Source organism: Alligator mississippiensis, chromosome 2 (assembly GCF_030867095.1).
Source record: "Alligator mississippiensis isolate rAllMis1 chromosome 2, rAllMis1, whole genome shotgun sequence".
Taxonomy (NCBI): domain Eukaryota; kingdom Metazoa; phylum Chordata; order Crocodylia; family Alligatoridae; genus Alligator; species Alligator mississippiensis.
The window spans coordinates 82947178-82957953 of NC_081825.1; the positions used below are offsets into that span (position 1 = coordinate 82947178).

The 10776-nt window shown below is 41.5% G+C and overlaps 2 long non-coding RNA genes across 4 annotated transcripts; one reads left to right on the plus strand and one right to left on the minus strand.

The window, feature by feature from the left end:
* Positions 1-3011: 3011 nt before the first annotated feature.
* Positions 3012-6498, plus strand: LOC132248567 (uncharacterized). The gene is made up of 3 exons (XR_009459796.1): positions 3012-3132; positions 5271-5363; positions 6285-6498. It is a non-coding gene; the product is annotated as an uncharacterized LOC132248567 (long non-coding RNA).
* On the minus strand, positions 5233-10769 carry LOC109281630 (uncharacterized). 3 transcript variants are annotated; one of them, XR_009459798.1, is made up of 4 exons: positions 9424-10769; positions 7085-7205; positions 6492-6638; positions 5233-6346 (listed from the first exon to the last, which is right to left on the minus strand). It is a non-coding gene; the product is annotated as an uncharacterized LOC109281630 (long non-coding RNA). The 3 variants fall into 3 exon arrangements; XR_009459797.1 differs by having other exon boundaries at positions 6492-6643; XR_002088335.2 differs by having other exon boundaries at positions 6492-7205.
* Positions 10770-10776: the final 7 nt, after the last annotated feature.

Consider the following 10776-nt stretch of genomic DNA (forward strand, 5'->3'; position numbering starts at 1 on the left):
AGACATCCCAGAAATGCGGGCACATCCCTGCAGTGGCTCAAGCTAGAAGCTGAGGGGCGCTAGAGCAGCCCTCCCTTCCTTCCACAGCACTGAGCTGAGGTAGAGTGTGGCCAGGATGCTCTGATTAGCCCAGCAGGGAATTGATAACAGTGTTTATCAACCCTAACTCAGTGTTTATCACTCCATTAAGAAAACAACAAAGGGACATTACCAGCTACCTGTTGATTCAGCACAGACAGTAGCCAGCATGTGGTCTGCTAGCGAATACACTGACACCTCTCCACAAGGGAAAGGGGAATTCCTGCTTAGCAGGTAGTGGTGAGGGAGAGGGAGGAACAGCCTGCAAGTCTCTGGAGCTATAGCCAGGGAGCAGAGAGGAAGAGCCAGCCTTGCTGAGGAGCAGAGAGCCCTGCCCAGCCCAGAGAGCATGCCGGGATGCTGAGGGAGTCTGATTTATCTTAAACCAGCAAGAGGTCTGGGACAGACATGGCATAAACTGGTTTGAGCCAAATCAATTAAGTCTTGATACTACATTCAACCAGGTTTATCTCAAGCCAGTTTCAGCCATTTTCAAATGAGCTTATGTGCACTGAACATCTGTTCTGTTACAGGTTTAAACCAGTTTCTGATCACTTAAACTGGTTTATGTGTATTGTCTGTCCCTAGACCAGAACTCTTGGTTCAGAGATGATACCTTTTATTAGACCAACTAAGAAATCACAACAGGGACACACAAGACTGTGCTCCCCCTCCCCTTTCTATCACTCTCCCTTAGTCTCCAGTGGTCAGCATACCCTCCCCCCATCCTGCCTTGCCCTGGTCACTGAAGGAGCATGCTATGCCTCTGGCTGTGTCTGATAGGCGTAATATAACTATTGGGGGGTGGGGGGAAGAACACATTGCCTACTAGCCTCTTCTGTTATTTCTGAGTCTACAGTGTTGTTATAAAGTCTTTTTACAATAAGTCTCGTGCCTTTCATTAAGTAAATTTTTGGCTTCAGATTTTGTTACAGAATCACACTTCTTCCCACCTTAAGCGTGAGCCTGTGAAGAGGCAAACTAATTAGTGACAAAATGTTGAGAAACTTGGTTGGAAATTGGATAGCCCTATTACCATTTTTGTTATCTATATTATGTTAATGTATACTCTGTTTTATCCAATAATTATGGCAGTTATTGTCCTGTTGATAACACTGCAGTGTTTTGGGGGGCAAAAAGAATCACAGAATTTGAATGACAGAAAATGGCACCCTCTGAAAAGTCACTGCTGTAGGCACACACAGTTAAGTTGTTTAGCTTCACCAGAGTTTAGCTTCCTGACTCAGGTGCAGGCAGGCACCTCCAGTCGGAATCTGTAGTGATAAAATAATAATTTAGAGATGCTCCCTAATATAAAAGATATGGAAATTGGGAGGTATCTCCTTATAGTAAAGTTAGTTTAAGACAAAGGGATTGATGAGACCTGTCTGATACTCTAAAATAAAAGGTGGTTGTTTAGTTCTTCTTCAGGCGTGAATGTCTTTAAGGAATGGAAAGATCATTACAGAATCCAGAGCCTAGACGACTCTCTTCCTCCTAAGTGAATACCTAAAATACTTAGGTTTAGTACTTAGGGAACATTGTGCTACTGTTGGCTAAACTATAAAACTTGAATTGTTTAGTCCTGATTTCACTGAAGCCAATGACTTAAGTTTCCACAAAGGGAATTATTTGTTATCTATCGCAAGTTTGCAAGATAAAAGAAAGGACTTGGGCCAAATTTTGATTTCTGAGAGTGCTATTTAGTTTGATAAAATAGTAAACATTTTAAGCCTGGACACACACAGGATTTTCCCATGCATTTTAGTATGCAGTGAGCGTTTACGTGTTATTTTCAGTGTGATTCACATGAAGTGTATTGCTGCTATTTTGAGTGTCACTAATACCAGATAGTTCACACAAGGGTCTGGCTGGTCCTTAAAGGTTTCTATTGAATTTCAGGTTGTCACTACCTTGTGGAAGGCATTCTGTACCTTGCAGAATCAGGCCTTGCAGGCAAGATGTGTTCCCCTGTCCAGTTTGAGAATCCTGTTTCAGGGTTTTGGGGATTTTGCCATGAGCTAGGGCCCTGAGCAGGATTATTGGCTAAGCTGGAAACTGAGGTACCTCTGGAGTTAAGCACCTGTTGTGCTGTGGTATTTAGGTATTCAGTATGATGGACTAAAATACTTAAAGAGGCGGAGGAGCATCTAAGTGCCTCTGAGGATCTGAGATTCAGTGTTTGTGCATCCCAAATGGAAAATGAGAATATAACAGAATATTTTGGAAATATACAAGATTATTCTCAAGGCCTATTGCCTGTTTGTGTAGTGGAATGTGTGTATAAAAGTAAGCATTCAGCATGTACAGTTCAATAGTTGGATTCCTATGACTTCTGTCTTACCCATGTTTGCTGTTCCTTAATGACTCTCATTTCATTTTCCCTAATTAATTCCTCATAGCTAGTTACAGCCATATTAAATAAAATCAGTCAGAATTATAGAATCATGTGCTATTTCTCTTAGCCCAGTATTGCCTCTCTTTAGTCAAGAAGTTCACACTAGTCAGCTGTCAGACTGTGCTAGATTTCCCATGTCTATTATTCCTACACTAGGTCCCTAGTTTAGGAAGGTGCCAGCCTGGACTTCTGGCCATAATTGAAGAAATATCTGCAGAAGCAGTTAGGTTTCCTCTTTTTCCTCTGCAGACAGTGTGAAAGAGTAGAAAGTGAAAAGGAAAGAGGAATTTAAGTGAAGGATATGAAATGTGAGGAAAGCCTATAATAAGGTACACAGTTCATCTGGATACTGGGAAACCCTTGGCCTATGTCATTTCAGGTAAATCCAAAATTATGTTTTCCTGGCATATCTGCTGGAGCATGGGACCAGATCTAAAAGAGTTAAACAACCAGGGAGTAGATGCACCTGGAATTTCTTATCCTAATAGCCTCAGCTGACTCCCATAAACCAAACCAAAAAGGAAATATTTGGGAAAGTAGGATGATATGGCTAGGTTAGATGTGGTTTGACAAGTGGCAAGAAGAGGTTTTGCTGCGCTTTCCCAGCATTGGGTTGGGAAGGCTTTTCAGTTTTAACTGACTTCCACAGCAGAATGGTGAGGATTTTAACTTGGTGCTGAAAAGGAGATGTTCCCTTTGGAATTTTTACCCTTACAGGAAAATAAACCTTTTTTGGCCCTGTCTTAGAAAGAGGATCTTTGTGGAATAGAAGAGAATTGGGGTGGGAGGAGAGAGAGAGAAAGCTGCCTGTCACAAGTCATTGTATATTTTTCTTTTCTCTGCTAGGAAAGTGGTACTGTGAAAGAGATTGTGTCTGGGTTATGCCAAGTGGCAGTGCTAACTGCATATCAATTAGTTTGCCCATTTGCAGCACACTTAAATGCTATTTGCTTGTGGCTACATTTTTTCCAATTCAGGAAGTAGTCTGTGTGGTGTGTGTATAAAAGTGCTGCTGTCTGGTATATGTTTGTAGTGTGGATAAGTTTCTATCTTGGGTGTTACCATTTTTAAAATCAGTATTGAAGATTACAAACAAGTACTATGTTTCTAACAGTTTCATGTTTACATTGCTTTATTTGGAAGACTGACTTACTAAGGTCATTTGAGGCAAGTTTGTCTTTTGGGTAATTCAAGTAATTCAGCATGTCTCTCACCCCAGTTTCTAAGGGTAAGACTCTCTAATGCATTAGCCTAACTTTGCTCTCACTGAAATCCATGTCAAAACTTCTCCTGATTTTTGTGAGTAGAGCTAGGCCAATTGTGAGTGATAATTCTTCTACTTGAAACAACTTGTAGTAGACACTTCAAAGCTGGTATGATGGAAATGCTTCATGCATGAACAGAGGGGCAAAGTGAAGATTACATTTTAGTGCTGTTGATAAAAGCTATTTAAATCCAGCCTGGCATTTCTGTTGTGGTGTTTTCAATTCACTTCATAGTCACTGGGGCATCTAACAAACCTAGAAATGATTTTTTTATGGAGGCTGCTAAATGTAATTGGATTGCTTGCACTAAACCATACACTAAATCTGCTGGGATTTAGTGGGTCTTTCAAACAATGAGTATTGTGGTAATTATTACTGTGAGTGGTTTACCTGAAAATATAAACTACTGCCTTGTGGGATGTTTAAATCAAGTGGATTATGCACTTTCAGGAGCTGATTTACAGCCAAAGAATCCCTACAGCACTAGTTGGATTAGGGAACTGTTATTGCAGTATAAGACCAATTCCCATTCAGTTTAGTTACCCAAGTAGACCATGGACCTATTCAATTTTCTTCCTCTAAGTCACTGATTTCGGTCTAGCTTAGGTGGGGAATGACTGAAAATTATTACCTGCCAACAGATGTGAAATGAGTCAGTATTCTTTTTTTTTTTCAGTCTGATTCCTAGGTGACAATTGCTTCACTTTTTAACTGGCAGTATCAGCAAAGAGTCTGATGTATTGGTGAGCATCAAATGACATCACCGTACTCTGACACTAGTCCTTCCCAAAGAAGGCTGTGACACCTGTAAGATAAGAATAGGAGAACTTGGGCAGTTGTGCCTATTGTATCTGTCCTATGTATGGTGGTAATAATCTGGTACAAACTGTAGTAGTTATTAAGGTGAATGTGCTATTGGAGATCTGGGAAATGCAATATATGACAGGCTGAAGATAGCAGAACAGCCTATTAGTGGTAACAATGTTAAAATAGGAAGCAGAATTCCATAATCCAGACACTGATTATCTTAACTGTTCAAGTCAGTTCCCTGAACTGCACTCATATCTGAGACCTGTCTGTGCATGGACTCATAGAAACTCTATTTTGGTGTGTGCACATATCCTGTGGCTTGACCAATCCCACTTTTCAAATCCCCAAGGTGAGGGGATGTTTAACACTTCGGCTGGGAAGCAATTCAACCATCCAAAATGTTACTGTTGGGGTTGCATTTTTTTTCTTTTACTGTTTGGACTGAATTGTTACTTTTCATCCATTTCTGCTAGTTGCATCCACTTGTGTTACTCTGTATGGTTCCTCTCCCTTCTCTGTGGTTGTAAAAATCCTTTTGGCTCTGCAGTGACAGAGAGGTTTAGACTAAGGAGGAAGAAAGTACAGCATACATATATGAGCAAGGAACAAATTTCTGTGCTTGGCAGTTTTAGCACAAGATTAATAATATCCTATTGGAAATAAAACTGAGTGAGACCTGTATGCAACTCTGAAAGATTTTTATTTTTTATCTCATGCAGGTATAGCCCAGCTTCCATCTGAAACAGATGGGTGCATAAGAAGAAAAAGCATGCTTTCCCAGAGATAGAACCTTACACATACAAATCTTTCATGTAAGATCTATTCGTGCAGTCTTTACCTACTTTGTATTCAAGCAAACATTCTGCTTACATTAGACCTATGCAGGGTGTTGTGATAAGAATTGCAGGTATTTGTAACTCTTTCTCTCCCAGCAACCTCCCCACAAAGTAGTAGTGTAGCAAAGGGTGGGTGACCAGAGGGGGAGGGGGAGAATGACTGCTAAACCTGGCCACCCCCAGCTGCCGTTGCCACCCAGAGCGCAGACCCTGGTAGTTAGGCCTTTGCCCAAAACCTAAAAGAGTAAAAGGTCATCTAAATAAAGAGCAAAGCAAATATGGAAGTAGACTCTTTGGAGACTCTTGTGTGCTGTAATCAAAATTTGTATATTTCTGTGTTTAGAACAGATCACAGGGAAAACTTTGGTTTGGGAGTGAATTTGTAACTAAATGTGTCCTTTTATCAAGTTTAAAATAGTAATCTTAATCTTAAAAATAAATAAATAAATAATGGGACTCTAGACATGTTCCAATGTCAATGGTTTTGCTCTAGCATCTGGATCTAAATGACAGAGTAGATCCCTCTGGATAAGAATTTAAGGTCCTGTAATAAATATATGAGCACATCTGGACGGTAAGTAAATTGCTCTCAAATGATACACTTGGTGTAGAGTAGTAATTACAGGTCTTGCTAAATGTATAGTAATCAGTGTACATAAATGTGGGGATTTTTTTATCTCCGCATGTACAACAAAGGCCACTCTTTTCTCAAACTTCCCTTATGTCTTTGAATGCATCTCTTTTAAATATTAAGCCAATCTGAAATGTGTCAGCTTGAGAGACTCCTGAGGCTTTTGAAAGGGCAGATGTCCCGCAGCATTCTTAGTTCTTTTTTTCTTCCAGAATGTCATGATTACATGATTTCTCCTCCCACTGCGTTTTTTTTCTTTCATTCAGCCAGATTTCTACAGCCTACCTTGTAGAACTGCAGAGGCAGCTGGGCAGAGTTCCAAAATGACCTGTCAAGACAAGAAGCAATGATGTGGTGACTCAGCAGAAGCACTGTACATCTTTGCAGTTCCACTGCAGCACTGTTCACTCGGAGTCTTCTGAGGATAAGTTTAGTCTCTGAAAGTGAACATCTACATGTCCCTAGCTCCTTACCTTGGTATTTGACCCTTAGAGTAGTTGCAACGAGAGATCTCTTCTAACTCTGAAAATGTGAAATGGCTCTGTAAAGATTTAAGATCTTTTCAGGCAAAAACTTTAGTAGTACAAGTCCTGGTGGCCTGTGGATCCTTCAAGGCAGATCTGTGCTAAAAAGAGATTCTGTTAAATGTATTTTATTTCATGTTTGTGTGAAAATGTGTAAAGACAAAATCCTGGTTCTAACAGTACAATGGCAGTTGACCAGAAAATTCCATTAAACTAAAAAGGTTTTTAATCTGAATAGATTTTAATATCAAACTCTTATTATTAACATTTTAAAATTATTAAATGGCTTATTTGGATTAAAGACAATAGGAATTTCTGTATCCCTACTAGGGAAATGTATTGAATGATCTAAGAAGATGCCAATCTTCCCTGTTAAACTTTTTCTAACTTGACAATTTCTTACATGAAATGAATTTAAATGGCACCCTCTTGTGGCCAAAAAAAAAATAGGGGAAGGGAACCAAGATGCCTCATTCTTTTGAACAGATATGCGCATAAAGAGCATCTAATGTTGTACTGGGATCTGCAACTTCTAGGGATACCTGGAGCTGTTTGGCAATCATGGAGGGCCAGATCCTCTAGACTAGTGGTTGTGTTGCTCCCCACAAGGAATGAGGCAGCTTGAAGCCAATGTAGTGGTGTTCCCTCTAGTCCTCTGCGACTCTGGAGAAAGGAAGACAGAGGAAGTATTATCAGCCCCAGTGAATCTGTGCAAGAGGAAATGCAGCCCAGGTTGTAGTACCTCTTACTGAGAGTCCACTCCACACTGGAGAATACCCTTTTAAATGTGGATCCTGAAGAACATCCAGCACTACAGGATTTTCTGGAAATGTAACTTTGTTTAGACTCTGTCAGAGAGGCCCAAGGCTTGATGCTGCTTCCAAGTTTAAGGAAGAGTTCAGAGGAAATATTGTGAATGAAACCTAGAGGAGGGTATGCTTTTAAATTAGGAAATAAAAGTGGATGCAAATTGATCAAGGTTTGGGTTTCAAATCCCTGTTCCTGCCACCACCTACCAAATTCAGCACTGTACTATATGAGAGTTTGATTCACCTTGCTCACTTGAAAGTCCTGTCTGAAAGACTCTGAATGGAAGGTTTAATTGTAACATAGTACTAGATATTATTTGACATCCAAAGTTATTAAACCACAATTCCTGAAACATAACCTTTGCGATCACTAAGAGTGTGTGTTCTTCTCCCCTTCTTGGCACAGATTTCAAATCTCTGCCAGGGGGCTGCACTGAAATGGAAATCATTGTTGTTGCTAAATATGTAAAGCATATACTTAGTCAAATTAGCTTTCAGATGGTTTAGTACTCTTCTATTAGTCCTGTTTCAATACCTTTAGAGATGAGAATGAGAACTCTTTTCACTGGAATCTATTATACTAATAACTTTTAAAACTTTCAGTAGATCTGTGCATAGCAGGACTGAGAACATAGGAACTTTAAACTTTGCTATAAGAATATTTTACCGATTATGGATTCTAAACTAGTATAAATAATGGGGCTCCTCCTTCCTGAATTTTACTCTAAATTATTGGACTATTAAATTCACAATTTCTTGCTAGTTTGTAAATTTACTTTTGGTAATACTTCAGAAATGTTTAGTGACTTATTCCTCCTTGTCACAAAACCTAACAGTTAATCCATTGTAATGTGGAAAACTAATTTGTCTGCTATCAATAGGCTTGGGGGCATAGTCTAAACTTAAAACATGGTTACTCCTCTTCTGACTGTTATCAATAATAAATTCCATGCCCTTCTCAAACTGGGATGGCAGAGAGGAGAACACTTTGGCTGGATGTAAATACACAGATGGCACTAACATTTGTTCCGGACTCACGCAGACCAAAAAAAAATCTCAGTTGGAGGTGGAGTGAAGGCTCATTCAATCTATTTTAAATGATTTGCATGTTACTTAGAATGTAGTAACTGAGCACCTCATACTCCTTAATGTATATACACTCAATTCACCCCTATGAGGTAGTGCTAGTTCCCAAATGAAGGAGTGAGGCACAGAAAGTACTGGTCAAATCAAAGGAGTTAAGCATCTAAAATACCTAAATCAAATATTGAAGATCCTGCATACCCTACCCCCCCAAAATAGGTATCTGTGCTCTTAAGCATCTCTCTTTCTGACCTTGAATTCTCAAGACATCTAAACTTCTCTTTGGTGCATGTCAAGAGTTGCCTGTTTTTAGACTAGGAACATCTTGAACCCTAGCTTAACTTAAGCCTAAGCCTGACTGGGTGGTATCCAGAAACTAGCTGTTCTTCTGTTGATCCCTCCTATAGAAATCAAATCTGGTTAGCAGTCTCAGAACAGTATAAAGCACAGCTACAAGACTAGGTTCCTCTCAAAATGCAGTTTCTGGTTACTTTTAAAATATGACCAGAGGTGTGCTTAGTGGCCATGACACTAGCCCAGGATATGGGAGATGCAGACTGAATTCCATTCTCAGCCTGAGGATTAAAACCTCAGGCTGTGCCTGTGTTGTTATGGTACTTCCAGACAGTGCCATAACAACAAAGCTTTAAGTCCTTTCCTCCTGCCTGAAACTGCCATCATAAAGAAAGTGATTCAAGATGGCTTCGGTCAAAGAGACCCAAGAGTGAGAGGCTTTCTAGGCCAATGGTCAGCAACCTTTTCAGACCCTGTGCCAGAAAGACCCAGCTAAGGTCAGAAGCTAGGAGCTTTCCGCTATTGCTGCTTCTTCCTGATATATTCCATGAAATCCATGGAGTTGTATTCCATGAATTACATATTTTTATAAAATAAATGCTTGGGAGAGAAATGGATGCTGAAGTCCTAACTATTGGACATGAGTAAGACCTAATATAGGGGATTGAATATCCCACATCTGCCTTAATACTCACCATTGTTAGGCACAGGAAATGCCATGCCCATACTGGATCAGATCTGATGTCTCTCTGGTCCATCTTTTTAAGTTTCTAACTCTTTAACAGCAGGCACAAGGAGCAGATCTATTGAATCACATTTCTGTATTAGACACAAAGCTACACTTTAAAAAAAATCAGTAGGTACCAGTCAAGGAATGAGAAATTAGCATCTCAGAAGTAGTTCTTAGATGTAAAACTTCCTGGAGCATTTGGATGTTGGGGTATTATTTGGGGGTTATTACTTTATCTTGTAAGCTGACCTAAGTCTTTTGGGGGGAGGCCAGCACATACCTCATTCTATTTTATTTCATTGTTTGAGTTGTAGTTCATGAGGATATTATTAACTTGGCCTACAGAGCAAGGTTGGAGTAGAATGTAGTCAGATACAAGCCATGGAGCTGGAAACTGAAGAGAAAATGATATGTGATAGCTGCTCCTTTATTAGTGCTACCTACTTTGTGCACTTAATGAGGTAAAGTGGGGTGGGTGGACTATGAGCCCATGCAAGCAAGTACTTGACAGGCACAAAATTGTAAGCTTGGGGATACACACACACAAGGGACTCGCCTTTCCTGTATCTGACCAGTGGCTAGCACCGTGGGGTGCTGGTGTACAGCTACAACTACTGTGACTAGCTGAAGACAGCTAGAACAAGGTCCAAGGGGCAAACTTGGTTCTGCAAGTGCGCTAGCTCAGTGCGCTTGTATTTATGCATGCAACAGCTTGTTTGTTGGGGGGGGTGGTCCTAGCTTGGTGTGCTTGCATTGGCCCCCTGTGTGGCAGCTTGGTGTACTTATATTGGCTTGTGTGTGTCCCAGTTTGGGGTGCTTGGGTTGGAAAAATGTGTATGTGCCCTAATCTGTTGTACTTGTTTTGGCAAGGATGTCCTAGATTGGGGAGGGGGGTGAGAGAGTGAGATGCCTGGTGGGAGCCGCCGCCATTTGTCGTGGGGCGGCAGCGCTGGAGCAGCCCGCGCCGCTGCCTGTTGCCGAGCGATGGAAAACCTGCTCTGCGCCTCGTCCGTTGTCAAAAAAAGCCCACAAGCGGGCGAGGGGCGAGAGCGTGCCCTCGCCAAGCTGCCCAGAGCCTGTGACCCGCGACTCCGGGAACGAGCTCCCAGCCTCCCCCGCCGACTCCGCAGCCGCAATGAAGCCTGCCGCTGCCACGTGCCCGACAGGTGACGTGCGATCGGTGTCGTCACCAACGCCCGCACCCGGCTGCTGTGACATCCCCACTCCCCGCGGTCCCACACCGTTGCTCGGGGAGGAGGCAGGGCGGGACGTGAGCGCGTCACTCGGATGCGGGCCGGCCGAAGGGGGAGGGGGAGGG